Raw genomic sequence first — 15257 nt, forward strand, 5'->3', positions numbered from 1 at the left:
TACTAGGTATTCCCATTTTATAAACTGAGGCACAGAGAAGTTAGGGAATTTCCCCAAGGTCACGGGTCTAGTAAGAAGCTACAGTCTGGATTCAAAGCCACCCACCCATCACCAACCACTGCACAGAGCAGACAGTCAGTAAAAGTTTGTCTTGGCTCAGTGGGCAAGTGTTGGTTACCCTGCGAGGAACAAATGCAATGATTGTTGGGGGAGTTCAGAGGGCAGAGAGGGGACAGAGGGACTCTCCCCCACTGGCCATCTCTGGAAGTGTCATCCAGTCTCCCTGTCCTCTGATGGAAAAACACCTGGGAAATAATCAAACAAAAAGCAGTCTCCGGGAAGATCCACCAAAACCTCATTAACTGAACAAAGGGTGATAAAATGGCAAGAAACAGACCACAGGGAACAGAAACTGTGGATTCTGGCTGAGATTTCTCTTTCCACCCACTCTGCCTGCTCCGCAGGCCCATACATCATTTTTCCCTCAGACTGTTAATTAGAGAGACACCCGCCACCCTGACACAACACGTTAATTATGAAAACAGAGCACTGCGCACAACATAAGATGGAAATGAAGTGACATGCATCCAATTAAACTTTCACAGCTCCAATCGGTTTTAATTAGAGAAGCTATCCTTTTCACTCTCCTCTCGATCAATAAATAAACTTTGCAATACATACATATTTTTTAATCAATTAGCAAATGGGGGGAAAGTGCGAGTCTACTGCTGAGGAGCACCATGAACTCTCCCACCAGCCACACCTATGTGCATGGTCCATGTTGATTCTCAGTTGAGTTTACAAGCAACACAGTTTGAACCCGTGCAACTTGTTTTCAAGTTAAATCAAAAATAAGAGAGCTGACACAGATATAGAGAACAGACTTGTAGTTGCCAAGGAGGAGGGTGGGTAGGGGAAAGATGGATTGAGAGTTTGGGATTAGCAGATGCAAACTATTATATAGAGAATGGATAAACAACAAGGTCCTACTGTATAGCACAGGGAACTATATTCAATATCCTGTGACAAACCATAATGGAAAAGAATATGAAAAAGAATATATATATATATGTATAACTGAGTCACTTTGTGGTACAGAAGAAATTAACACAACCTTATAAATCAACTATACTTCAATAAAATTAAAAACAAAAAAATAAGAGAGCTGAAAAATGGCAGCCCCGTTGTTTCCACTCCACCTCTCCTCATTTTTGTCTATAGACCTAGAAAATGCATTGAGGACTCCAGAAATTAAGAAAGGCTCATAGTACAATGTCAGTAGAGGAGCCCAAAAGCTGTGTTTCTTTGGGTCATCAGGACAGTGTCTGTGTATCCTTGACCAAAGGACAGCTCTTCCTCTCTGGGAATGGCATCCTCTTTGACCAAGCATACAGCCCCCAGAGGGCTGCCCACAAATCACTGTGGAGGAAGGGTCACCAGCCTAGCCTCTTGGATCAGCCAGCTCAGCCCTAGCCATTGATGGAGTCACACGGGCAGCAGCCATATGGGCCTCATGTGTGATCTTGTTAGCACCACCCATCTGGTGCTTCCAATAGGCTGCAGTGTTCTGCATCCCAGTCCAATCTCCTGGGTGGATTTTAAAATCCCAACATTGGTGAAGAGAGAAAGTCATAAGAATGGAATAAGCAAAAGGTCAGTACCCAGGAGAGTTACAAGGAGCAGAATAAGGAGGTGTAGATTGGGTTGGGCAGTTCAGGAAGTAAAGCACAGAATGACACATAAAGGCAGGGGACTCGTTTTAAGCGATAATTACCATGTGCATCTTCAAAGTACAATTCTGGGAAGTAGTGAAAGCAAAACAAACACAACAGAGAAACCCTATACAAGATGCTAGGGAGGAGCTAGGGGGCATGGGCTGGCAAATATTCACACCTCCAACTGACATAGCTAATTGATCCCACCTCCCTTTCAGGCTGAGTCCAGAAATGACTTCAAAAATCATATCAGTTAGCTTGACTTCAGAAACCTTGATTCAAACTGGCTTCAACAATATGAAAATGTATTACCTCACGTAACAGGAAGTCGAGGGGGCCAGAGTGGGGGTGGGCTTGAGGGTTGGTTGATTTGGTGGCTCAGTGAAGTTGCCAAGGACTTAGTTTCTCACCATCTGTCTCTTCTGCCATCCTCAAAGTTGGCTTTATAGTCATCCTGGCTGCAAGATGGCTGCAGCAGAAATCATATCCAGGAGAACAAGGCCCAGAGGATAGAGAGAGATCATCATGCCCTATTTGCAGGAGAAAAGTCACCTGTCCCAGAAACCACAAGCAAGCTTCTTCTCACAAGTCCGTATTCAGAGTTGGGTTGCTTGTCCTTTCGAAATCATTTACTGGCCCAGAGAAGACAATCTTATCTGCCTTAGACTTATCCATCTGCATTGGAATGGATATTGGGGAATCAATCATCATATCCACTATGGAAATCTAATTCTACATAGTATCATGGCACCCACGACTAGCTACTGATCAAATTGGCACCAGAGATACAAATCTCTTGGCCATGCTTGGACTGGGAGAAGAGTCAACAACTGAGGAACTAGAGAACATGACTCAGCAAGGGTGAGGGAGTGAGGAGGCGGAGAGGAAACCCTTTTGTTTGGTGAAGAGTTTGAGAGTTTGAGTTCTTGGAGTTGAGGAGAAGTCCTGTGCCCCCCATCCCGAAAGACCTGGTGCAACCTACCTAAACTTATGAAGAAAAGGGAAAAAAAGTTTTCAGTAGAGGTGATACAAGTCAGGGGAAGCTGTGGTTCCATATTATTGGCAAGAACTTAAATCAATGTGCAGACCCTCAGGCAAGGAGTTTAAACCAGTCATCAGTTTGCAAAAGAAAGGTCAACTGGGAGCCAGAAATCTAGAATCCAAGACCTCAGAGAGTTGCCACAAGCAACTGTCATACAAAGGACACTCAGAGAAGTGGGTTACCTAAACGAGAAAACATTTCCCAGTCTCTCTCACTGGCAGAGACTCCCACTTTTTCTGAGTGGTCATCTTAAAGACACTTCTCCCTTGACTTGAGGTGAGAAGGAAACAGATAATAATAAGAATTATTATTGTTAATAATAATAATAAGTTGATAATAATAATTATCAACTATTGAGAGGAAGGAGGAGAGATGAGAATAGGTGGGCATGGGATATATAAGATAAATCCTCATTTTTCATAGTGGGAATTTAAAAATATTATCTAACACTCATAATTCAAGAAATAGAGGTATAGCATATTATAAGGCAATAACCACCAGAAGAATTAAATCATAAATAGATCAAAGCAGGGGCTGGGGACAGGTAATGACCAGGCAAAAGACTGCTGCTTGCCACTACAAGCTCTTCTGTACTATGGTAAACATTTAAAACAAAAAAATCTGAGGAAATAAATTTAAACTATTGTTCACTCTCACATCCCCACTCACTGACACTTAGTAGGTGTTTAATAATTATTTGTTGAATGAATCAATGAACTGTCCCCAATAAGAGCAATCATGTCATGAGCATCCAGTTAAGTATGAAACCTGTGCTTCGCCCCTCAAAGTTGAAACCCTGTACTTTCTTAGGTGGAAAGGTGTGGGATTGCCTATGTGATCATCCCTGGACTCTCAGTCTGGGCCTAGCCTCTTACAAGCCTTGAAGAGCATTTTGGAACACCTGTCAACTTGAAACTTTGACATCTGAAGAGCATCTCTTCTTGCTGATCAAGTCCCAGAGTTTCACTGTATCCCATAGAGTAAGTCCCATACTTGCTGTGGGTGTGCACCAGGTGCCCGTCTGAACAGCGGCATTCAGAGCCGTCAACATGAGTAATGTACCCACAGTGGGATCTGCACAGGAGAGTCAAAGGAAATAGTTATCTGGAGCTGTCTAGCCACTTGACCTGATGGTCTGATGCCTAGAGATAATCAAATGTCTACAACAGATTACAGCACAGGCCAGCGCACTCAACTACTCTGCCCAAGTCCCTCACCCAGCCACGGGCATTGATCAAGGAACTTTCACAATAAGTGACTTTCCTGAGGATTTCCAGGGAAAGAATTTTTGATGGTGATGGAATTTTCTTCAAACACACAGTGGGAAAATCCCCTTAAGGACCAGAACATTCCTGGCAGGTCATTTTCTTAAGTTTCCTTTGATGATTCCAAGAGGGTTTTAAGTTAGAAACAAGTGTTCTGACATAGTGATTTACAGTATATACTGGGCAGGAGCTGCCTGAATATTAAAATATTAGAAATTTCCAGTTTAATTGGTTATCAAAATGTTTTTGCAATCATGTGGTAACTACTGACATTGGGTTTGCATGTTTTAGTTAAAAGTGTACACTGTACAAATTACTTAAATGTTTAAAGTATTTGGATTGGATCAGTTGAAAGAAAAAGAAGGAAGGAAGGAAGGGAGGGAGGGAGTGAGGGAGAGGGGGGAGAGAGGGAAAGAAAGAGAGAAAGAAAGAAAGAGAGAGAGAAAGAAAGAGAGAGAGAAAGAAAAGAATGAAAAGAAAGTAAGAGTGAAAAATTCTGGTTTAATTGATTCCCTCTGGGGTATCCTCCCAACTGGAGATCAGCATCTGTCCATGAGACCCACCCCTGCACCAGTTTCCAAAAAGAGTCACTGGCCCTGAGCAAAATGGGCTAGAAGTAGAGCCTTGCAGGCTGTATGTGAAGAGACATACATCGTAGGCTATGTTTCGAGAGAGGTGGAACCAACCACAGAGTCCTCTGGGGCCCAGAGTCTGCCTGGACACGTGTCTGCTGCAGGACACCCCATCATCAGGAAGAGTTCCGTCCTTTCCCTCCCTGTTCTCCTCCCCGCCTCACCCAGGGCTGCTCGGAAGATCAAGGGGTGGTGGCCGCAAAGCTGGTGTGAGGATAAATCCACCATCGGCCACTGTGCGTTCTTTGCCATCCCCAAAGAATGATTCTGAGGGACTCACTAGGTAAAAAAGAAAGCACAGGCAGGCAAAACCTCCCATCACAGAACAATGCCGCCTCCCACCCAGTACTTGTTGTCTCAAACTTCTGCTGCTGTGAGCACAGGTCTGCCCCAGTTACACAAAGTGGATGTTGCCAGATACTATGCTTTCTGACCTGGCTTTGCTGTTGTGTCCTGACCCACAGATGATCAGCCTGAAAGGATGGTACAGCTAACCAAGGACATCCGAGCACAGGCTGAGAAAATCCGTCCTGTTGAGCTGCAAATGTGGTCATCTCCAGCTGGCCTTGGGTATCTCAATCGGCTTTAGCCAAAGTCAGATAAAATCTGGAAGCACTCAGGCACCATTGTTTATATGATGTCTCCTTATTTTTAAGGTGCTGCCGTTAAGGTAACATGCAGCACCACCGTGATATTGAGCTGAGGAGGACTCCAGTCATGATCCCAGAGATCACAGGCCCTTTGTCACTCAAGGGACTTATGCCAACAGCGATGTAACATCTGTGTATCGATCAGTATCAAAGGCATCCCTCCCAGGGTGAGAGGACAAGGGATCATTTAAATTATCTCCTTTCCAGCCTTTCTCTTTCCATCTGTACTTCCTGAAGGCTCACAGAGCCACAAAGAGGAGAACCATAATGGTTTTGGGGGGCGGGGTACCACAATTACTGCTGTTTCCACAACAGTATAATACAGATTCAACTTCAAAGAAAGAGTACCCCTTGCTGGTTCATGTCGGCAAAGTGGAGGAAGCAAAGAAGGAAGGAGAGACACCTGTATAAGGCAGAGGGCCCCTAGTTCTGTTTTAGTCATTTGTCACAGTGATTTACAGTGGGGCTGTTCCTGCATCATTTTCACTCCAGTAACGAATCATTTATGGAAGAGTCCACGGTGCTTGCCTGTTTTATTGCCACACAGCCCAGCAAGAAGATCCATGGAACATTTTCTCGACAGAAGATTTCCCTCCACATCTGGGACACTAAAAACCTGAGATGCACAGGTTTCCTTCCCGGGGCACAGACTCCAGCCATGAACTGTAGTGGGTCAGCCTGACCACCAGAGGGTACCCTGTGGTCAGATTTCCCTCTCCCTCAGCTCTAGGTTGGCATCCCTCCTGAGTTTGGACAGAACCAAGTGTCAAGTGCAACACATAAATTAATACTTAAGGTTTTTTGGGTTTTGTTTTCTTAAGACTGCCTCTTGGGATGATGTCAGACTCTCACCATACATAAATATTTTGCTTTTGGCACTGTCCTTTGACCCATGCTATTGTGTACCCTAACCGAGGAATAATTCTCTGAACATCGTGCTTTCGTTACGACAGCTGCTTATGTTTGCAAACCACTTATTTCAAAACAACACACTATTCAAATCTCCATGACTCCAGGATGCTGGGGAAAGAGAAGTGACCCTCTCACCAGCCAAATCAGGGCTCATGGCTCTGACATGACGGTCACTGCTATGGGTTTTCCATCCCAAAGGTCTGATCCCCACCAATATCCTATCTGCTCTTCTACTACGGGTCTTCCCAGCCATCTTCTTCCAATGGGAAGATAATGATGGCTAACACCCTGGGTCACAGAGAGCTTTCAGCTGCGTTAAGAGAATGAATAAGTTTGGCCATTCCTGTGACAAAAATCTCAGTTTACAAGCTGGGTGGCTGTAGCTCCAATGCTGTATGGCCATGAACCTGAATCTCCTCTATGTAAAGTTTACTGGTCCATCAGAATGGGTGACTGTTCCCCTTCTTTTCTCAGTCATCGTTTTCCTCTCTGACTTCTCTCTGAAGCCTCCCAAATCACAGCATCAACCATTGGGCTGTGTGCTCATACATAATCCTTTCTGTTTTTCAACATATTTTCAGTGCATTATCACATTGACATCTCATAATACAAAGTTGAGGTGCATCGAGAGGGTATTCATGAACTCTTCCAATTCTCCCAAGCAAAATCAGTTGGTTTGTTCTGTATTCCCATATGTTGTATACCCCTTTACAATAGATATTTTTGCTGTGTTGTAACTGCTCCTTTACCAAGTTCTACCACTAAGTGCTCCCCTAAGGCAGGGACTAGATTTATCTTACAGCTTTCTATCTCCAAAGCTTTGCAAATTTCTTGACATACAGTCAGTATTGAATAAACGTTCATTTGAAGTAAAACACCCATTTGACAAATAAGGTAATCAAGTCACCCAGAATGACCAAGTGCACCACATGCCACAACCACTGCTTGAAATGAGTAAAGGAAGGATGTGGGATAGCACACGTATGGTCCAACTAGAGGAATAAACAGTCAATGAGAAAATATGTGTTGGATTCTGACTTTAGAACAAGCATCCTGATAAATGCAAAAGATTTAATAATAAGGCATGATCAAGGTCCTAGATTCCCATCCAGGGACTAGTGGGGTCCTTTAACTTCTGTGGGTTTCAGCTTTAACTTATTCAGGATGAGCAGTTTGGAGGATAAGATCTATAATGGCTCATTTAGATGGACCTGGCTTATTCTACAGCCCATCAATATTCTTGCTGAGCAGATGCTACATATACATTTGCATAGGTGTACTGCACACAGATGAACAGACACACATGTCACACGGGATTAACAAGACAATATGCCATATCACCAAGTGGAATCAGTGTGGAAAGAGCAGTCCAGACACCTTGAGAAATGTCTAGAGGACAAGAGAGCTCAGGGAGCAGAAGAGTGCAGAAGGTCGTACACAAGCAGGACTAGCATGTGAGTCAGGAGTAACTGAGAAGGGAGGTAAATGAATTGAGAGGGAAGCACAGAGTGTGTGTATTCAGAGGACAAAAGTATCAGGAAACGGGAACTGCCTTTCCCATGGTCCTTCCCTGTCCATGAAAGGGGGTTTGTGTTTTAAAAAAAAAAAAAAAAAACAACTGTGTCCATTTTAGTTCAATGTCTCTCTCTCATCTGAACTCACTCCTATTTCATTTATTTTTGCTGCTGAACCCCAAATCTAAATTAGGTTTTACCCTACAGCACAGTCTCATACCATTCTGAACTTTTACTTCATGGAAAAAAACCTTAATTATACATCCATGTAGGCTATTATTTGTCTGTTGCCTTTATCCCCTACCAGACTGAAAGGTCTTTAAGAGCAAGACTTGTACCTGTTTGTTCATTGCTGAATCCCCTCAAAACCAAGAATATATTGTTTAATAAATGTGCAATTAATAAATGAAAATCAGCAAAATTTGGAAAGTGGGTCCCTATGTAAATGGCACGGCTGCTTTCCAGGCCCCAGTTGCTGTGGCTGCCTCAGCAGCTTATCCCCAAGTCAAGTGAGGACAGTAGTGACAGGTGCAAATGCAGCCTGGCCTGCAAATCTGGACCTGTGCCAGCAGTTTGAGAAACACGACCTCGGAATTTCATCAGCAGCCCCTGCCTCTGGCTGCTACACCACATCCCCTCCCCATTTCCTCTTGGTCAAAACGGAAGACACAGGGAAGTTTCCAAACAAACTTCTCCTGATGAGCTTCAGACCCCCTCCCAGCCCTCCCCAGATGCCCCAATTCAAGCATCCCGCCTCCAACCCAGGCTGGTAATGAATGGCTTTGTCTGCACACACCCAGAACCGTACAGTACAGTCGTCTGACCTGTACCTCCACCTGCACGTCCCTGGGGCTATTTCTGTTTTTAAAAGAGCTGAAGCAACTTAGTCTCAGAAAGCATAGGTGACCTCTTGAAGGTCACATAGCTAAAAACCCATACAAGGGGACTGAAAGAGAAAAGCTCGGCATCATAACACGAGTTACAATGCACTGCTCACCATCAACTAGGCAATCTGCTAAATGCTTCCTTGCTTTATCCCTGTGAATCCTCACAACAGCCCTGTGAGATAGGTCTATTATTAATCCCGCTTTACAGTAAGACCAGAGTCACAGATTAGTTATGTCACCAGCCCAAAGTCACTCAGCTTGAAGATCTGGATTCTAACTCAGGACCACATCTGACCCCATGGCCTAAACTCTTTCCCTGACATATTCATCACACAGCTACCAAGATGATTGTTCCCTCCCCCAGCTTCTCACTCATTCAGTTATAAACTCCCTAAGCAATGGTGCTACACTGTAGGAGAAGTGACCCATGATTCATGAAAAGTGTTTGACAGTAGGATTCACCCAGCAGAGTCTTTCTTCAAAAAATTCCACATCCAGTCTCCACCATTTTTCCAGACATGGCTTGTCTCTTGCTCTCCCATCCACATCAAAGCCTGGACCCTTGATGCCTCCACAGAGGCCTTCACCCAGGCCTTCCCTCTTCCCTCCCAGTTGCTTCACCACCACACTTGACCTTACCGAGTTTCCCAGAAGGAATGTCTCCAACAACCCAGCTCCTGTAACTAGCACATGCCTACCACGCCTATGGGGCATCCCTTTACAATCCAAGAGCATTTTATTTCAGCCAAGTCTACGGGGGCCAATTCTGTCAGTTCTGTAGTAAAGTCTTGTGTTTGGGTCTCCAGTGTGACCATCTGATGCTGCTGCTGTAAGCCAGCATTTCTGCAGTCCTGGGAGTAACAGAGAGCTCTTACAGCCCTGGGGGTGCCCTCCACCCGGGGCTCCTGTACTCACCTTTTAACACACAGCAACCTTAAGAGGGAGAGCAAGGCCAGAGCACAAAGGCTGTGAGTGTAGTTGCTTTCTTCCTTGCCTCTTCCCGCCCAGCCCTCTGAAACCGAGAGCGTAGGAATAGCTCCTATATATTGAGCCCCTACCATGTATCTGCCTACATTTTTCCATTTAACCCTTAAAACTACTCCGTAAGTAGGCCATAATGTTCCAAATTTACAGGTGAAGAAAATGAGATCTAGAGAGATCAAATAACTTCCCACAAGGTACAAAGGATTTGGAAGCCAGCTTTGCCTGACCTCAAGGCTTGGAGTATCGGCCAGCATGCTAAGCTGCCCCATCCACTCTCTCTATAAGACTTAAGCTTTTGCAAAGCAAAACCCAACTCTTACCTTCCCAGACAATGCCAGCAAGAAGATCAATCAGGAGCGCTGTTTACAGTCAGCAGCATATAGTAGAGACTGCATATGACACACAAGCAGACGTTTGTATTCTAATCTGCAATGAGTTCTGCTCCCAGCTCTGAGATTTCTTACTGTATAATTGTTCCCACAAATCCAGATTGAGTTGCTGCTCCTCTTATTTAGTCTTTGCATTAGGATTGTGTAGATTCGTTGGACCGACCAAACTTAAAAATGGCAAATTAAACAAGAGGATTATGTGCTACACGCATGCGCTATCGATCAGGCTGAGACAACACAGAGCAGGAAGCCTGTCTTTTAACGCACGGCCAATATTTCTGTGACTCTTGACAACTTCCTCTAAGGCCTTTTAATAATTGCCTGTGTGCTTTGGTTTTTGAGTTGCCTAAACTTTGGGTGATGAAATCACAGCATGTTATTTTAATCTCTTTATAATGGACTGGAGTTCAGTTCAGATAAACACGTCTCCTGAGTGCCCCTGCCAGGAGGCAGGAAGGGTCAAGAAGCAGGTCTCCCCGCCTGCCACACGGATCCCGAAAGGGCTGAAGTGCACCCTCTGGCTGAAAACTACGAAGGCTTCTGGATCTGTTACTCTTTTTTCTAAACCAGGGTTCCCAAAATGTGGTCCCCAGACCAGCAGCATCTCCATCACCTGGGAAAACATTACAAATGCAAATTCTCGGGCCTATATCCACATCACCCATTAGTAGCCACTCAATAAATATGTGTTGCTCATTGATTCAATAGCACCGGGAGAGGGATGAGTATAATGGAGAACCACACGGATGCTGAAGGTCATCTCCTTCACCTCTGTCCAATGGTGGCTTCTATTCCCCAACACAGTGATGCTCTAAGTTGACCTGCTTCCAAATCATCTGAAAACACAGATTTCTAGGCTCCACCCCAGAGTTTCTGATTCAGCAGGTCTGGGCTGGGGGCCCAGAATATACATGATAACAAGTTTCCCAATGCAGACACTGCTGCTGGTGCTGGTGTGGGGACCACACTTTGAGAACCTCTGCCCCAGAGGTAGGACTCACCTGTCTCCAATTCCAGCCTCTCTTTCAGGTCTTGGCTACGAGACTTATGTTTAAGGCCTTCTCCCTAAACTTTTGAAACCTTGGCTCAAAATATTGCCTGATCCCCAAAATAACCAAAACCCAAACAAGAATGAATTCCTTTCTCTTTAAAAGAACAGGTGAGACCTTAACAATACAACAGTTGCTTTCTTCATTCAGGAAACAGAAAAGCAGAGACGGACCATTGTTAGGATTTCACGGTCAGTTTTTACTGCTGAGCAGGTAGAGAACATGCACGCTGAACGTCTGGTTCCTTTTTGGAAGGTTGCTCTAAAGTCGCCAGTAGCCTTTAGAGTTTGCCCAGCCTCAGGCACGTGATGGCAGGGCTCCATCAGGAAATGTCATGCTGGATCCACAGACCCACATTCCTCTGGGGGACTGACTACCCAGAGCAGGAGAATAAGCCACCGACTAAAATATGTGATGGAACCAAAACAGGCTACATCTTTTCCTCCCAGGAAACCTGGCATTGAAGGCATTCCCCATCCAGCAAATGCAAAGCCTGGAACAGAGACCCAAAACAGAGCTGCATTCCGTTCGGTCTCTAAAGACAGAGCCACAATTTCCCACACTCGAATTAGGAAACACGGGGCCAGCGGACCCCCCAAAGCATCTGGGACATCTAGCCATCTTAGTCACAAGGCAACTGATGGTGAATTTGTACAATGAAAGATGCATTAAAATTTGTACATCCTATGCAAATGGAAAGGTGTCCCCAAATCTATTCTCTCGTGGTTAGCCAAATCACAGTGTATTATGAGTAACAGGCATCACTCTGCATGTCAAAAATGAGGATTCGTGGTGAGATATGAGTACTTAACAAAAGCATATATGAAAGGAAGAAACTTCCAGAACATCCAGAATGTATGGCGGCCACACTGAGAGCAAAACTGCTCAGAAAATGTAATTCTTCCTTCTCTGCTCAACCTCACCACTGTCACCTTTTCCAGAGGCCTGGTCTGAGCTGAAATAGGTGAGATTTTTGCTTTGCCAGTATGCTTTCCACCCAAATGTCTCAAAAAGAGTTACTTGATATTCGCATAATTCTAATAAAAGTGTGTTTTTGTGCTGGAATTATCTGAACAATTGCTTCCATTTTCCTTGGCCTTGGTGACAGAACTTCCAAACTTTGTAAGACCCTTGCCTTCACTGGATTAGTTCACTGGATCGGTTGTTTCCAAACTTGGCTTATCCTCAGAATAACCTGCAGAGTTTTGTTTCTTCAAGTACAGATTCCATGCCCCAGTCCAGCCTGCTGAGTTAAAATCTTGGGAAGGAGGAAGGAGAGCCAGAAAGCTGTGCTGGTTTCTAACACATATGTAGGAACGGCTGCCCAACTAAGCGGGTGCAATGACCAGTCAGGTTTAGAAACGGCTGCACCAGGTAACACAGCTTTTCAGGCCTCAGAGCACGTTCTCTGTCATATTCACAGTGTCCTATGGGGCCAGTGGCAAGGAAATAGTGTAAGTCTACAGGTCCCCTAATTATCCATTTCTAGTCCATCCGCTTCTATCCTTAGAATTTTCTCATTTGCCGTGGGCGCCGTAGACTCAAGTTTACCAGACACACTGTTGCATGGCTTTCCAAAGCCGGGAAATTACTACACGCCCCCACTCCACTCCATCTTCCTGGAGGCCTTGTAATCCATCCCAGAATTCTGGCACAGCAGCATGTAAAGGAAATGAGTGCAAATAAAGACATATGAGAAAAGGGTCCAGTTGCTGGGGCTCTTTGAACAGGAGAATCAAAGCCTCGGGGAGGAGCTGCTCGCGGCTGGGAGGGCACTAGGGGCGGTGGGAGCCGGCCCGAGGCAGCTGGCGCTGAGAGCAGAGCCGCCCTCTACCGGCACTCACGCCCGCACAGAACATCTGTTCACGCCGCCCATGGACGTGCAGGGAGCTTTTGCTGTGATTAACTGGGTCCGGGGTGGGGGGAGGCGGAGGAGGAAGGCATTCGGCTGCTTGGCGGGGAGACTGGGAGAAGAGAGGAAAATGAACAGTTTGTCTTGGCACCTCTCCTGCCATCAGCCCTGCGGTTTGAGTCTCTGGCTGTAAAGGTGATGGTCAGACATTGGACACCGCTTTCACGACAGGCTTGTATATAAAGGTTTTAGCGAAGCAGAGCTGCTCCTGGGCCAAGGTAACCCCAAGTTGCGTGGGAGACCTGAGTCAGGGTCCAGTCAGAGAAGCAGAGTCACTGTGAGTGATATGGAATAAGGCATTTATTACAGGGGTCAGACTTCACCCAACTATGGGAGGCAGCAGGTTGTTTTACGCAGGATGTTGCTTCTGTATCTGGTGCTAAACTTGAAGTTGCTATAGATCAGCTAGACTGTCAAGAAGGAAAACTGGATGTGGACAAGAGCAAGGACAAACCGGAACCTATGAGAACTAATTGGGACTTGCATCCATCTCCCACTACCTGCAGCCTCCATGCTCTGGGTGATGTACAGGAGACGCCGGCCACCTTCGCTCCCAAGCTGCTGATGCACCTGGCCAGGGATGCACAGAAGCGGAGGTTCTGGAGGCAGCTGCCCCAGCCAGAGAGCTGATCAGTGATGCATGGCGGGGAGCTGCCACGGTGCTCACGCTGACCATCCGAGGGGGAAAATATGGCTGCTGCTTCCCTCCTGCCTTCTAAATCTCAGGCAAAATATCTCCTGTGAGCAGTGCTAACTTGATCCTATAAAGAAAGGGGGATTCTGTGAAAGGTCACTCTTGCTGAGCTAAGGTGACGGAATGCAAATGCACAACAAGATTTTCTCCCTGCTCTGGCACCTGAGACTGGTAGCTTTGGGCACACCCAGCATTTCAGTAAGTTTGGCGTGAACTCTGAGGTTCTTCCAGTGGGCAAAACTCCAAAACAAGAACAGAAAAATGGATGCAGCTTTTCAGGTCAGCTTGCTGGGCAGTAGATGTCAAAAGTGTCTGAAGAAAGAAAGGAAGAACACGGCAGACTCTTCTGGGAGCATATATATGAAAGCCCATCTGGAGACTCCCCCGGATAACTGGGGGATACTTTATCCCCCAGGCAGGGGTTTTGAGAGTGGTACCACTGCAATTTGCACATTAATGGAGAGGTGACCCCATTTTGTGTTCAGGGATGGGGATGCCTGGACAAGCTGGTCACATGGGTGAGTGACATATTATAGTGAGAATTTCATAAGAATTTCTAATTCCCTCGAGCTGGAAAGGAATACGAGAGCCATTGCCTGGCTGTCCTCTCATATCGCTTTGTCTCCATGAGCATCCTACGTTTTAGTCCTGCCAACCCACGTGCAGATCTCTTAACACACCACACGCTTATGTGCTTTGGAACTTTTGCATTTGGTGTAACCTCCACGTGGAGAGCTCCCCACCCCTCCTACCCATCTTCACCCCCTACCCCTGAATAACAGACACTCAAATTCCAAATCTCAGATCAGGTATCCCCTTTTCTTTGACCACTTGACTGCTGGGTAGTTTCAGTTAAGAGACTCTCCCATGTACTGTCTACTGATACAATTCTGAACTCGCCTCTTCCAAGGCATTCACTGTATTTTTAAGGAATCTTATTGAGGTATAATTGACCTACAGTATAATGCACATATTTAAAGTGAATAATTTAAATTCCACATATAAGCAATATCATATGATATCTTAAAAAATGACACAAATGAACTCATTTACAGAACAGAAATGGAATCACAAAGAAAGCAAACTTATGGTTACCAAAGGGGAAGTGGGGGGGGATAAATTAGGAGTTTAGGATTAACATATACACACTACTAAGTATAAAATATATAACCAACAAGGACCTACTGTATAGCATGGGGAACTAAAAAAATAAAATTAAATTAAAATAAAGTGAACAACTTGATACATTTTGACATAGGTATACACCCATGGAAGTATCACTACAGTCAGGATAATAAACAAATCCACCACCACTAAAAGTTTCTGTATCATCCTTTATAATTTCTCTCCCTTACCTCCTCCAACTCCATCCACAGGCCAACTCTGATCTGTTTTTTATCACTATAGATAGATTAGTTTGCATTTTCTAGAGTTTTATTTAATGGACTCATATACTCTCTTTTGCCTGTCCTCTCTCATACTCAGCATAATTATTTTGAGATTCATCCATCACATGTATGTCAATACCTCATTCCTTTTTATTGCTGAGGGGTATTGCATTGTATGGATGTACTGAGTTGGCATATCCATTCACCTGTTGGTAGATATTTGG

This window comes from Balaenoptera ricei, chromosome 7 (assembly GCF_028023285.1).
Source record: "Balaenoptera ricei isolate mBalRic1 chromosome 7, mBalRic1.hap2, whole genome shotgun sequence".
In the NCBI taxonomy this organism is placed as follows: domain Eukaryota; kingdom Metazoa; phylum Chordata; class Mammalia; order Artiodactyla; family Balaenopteridae; genus Balaenoptera; species Balaenoptera ricei.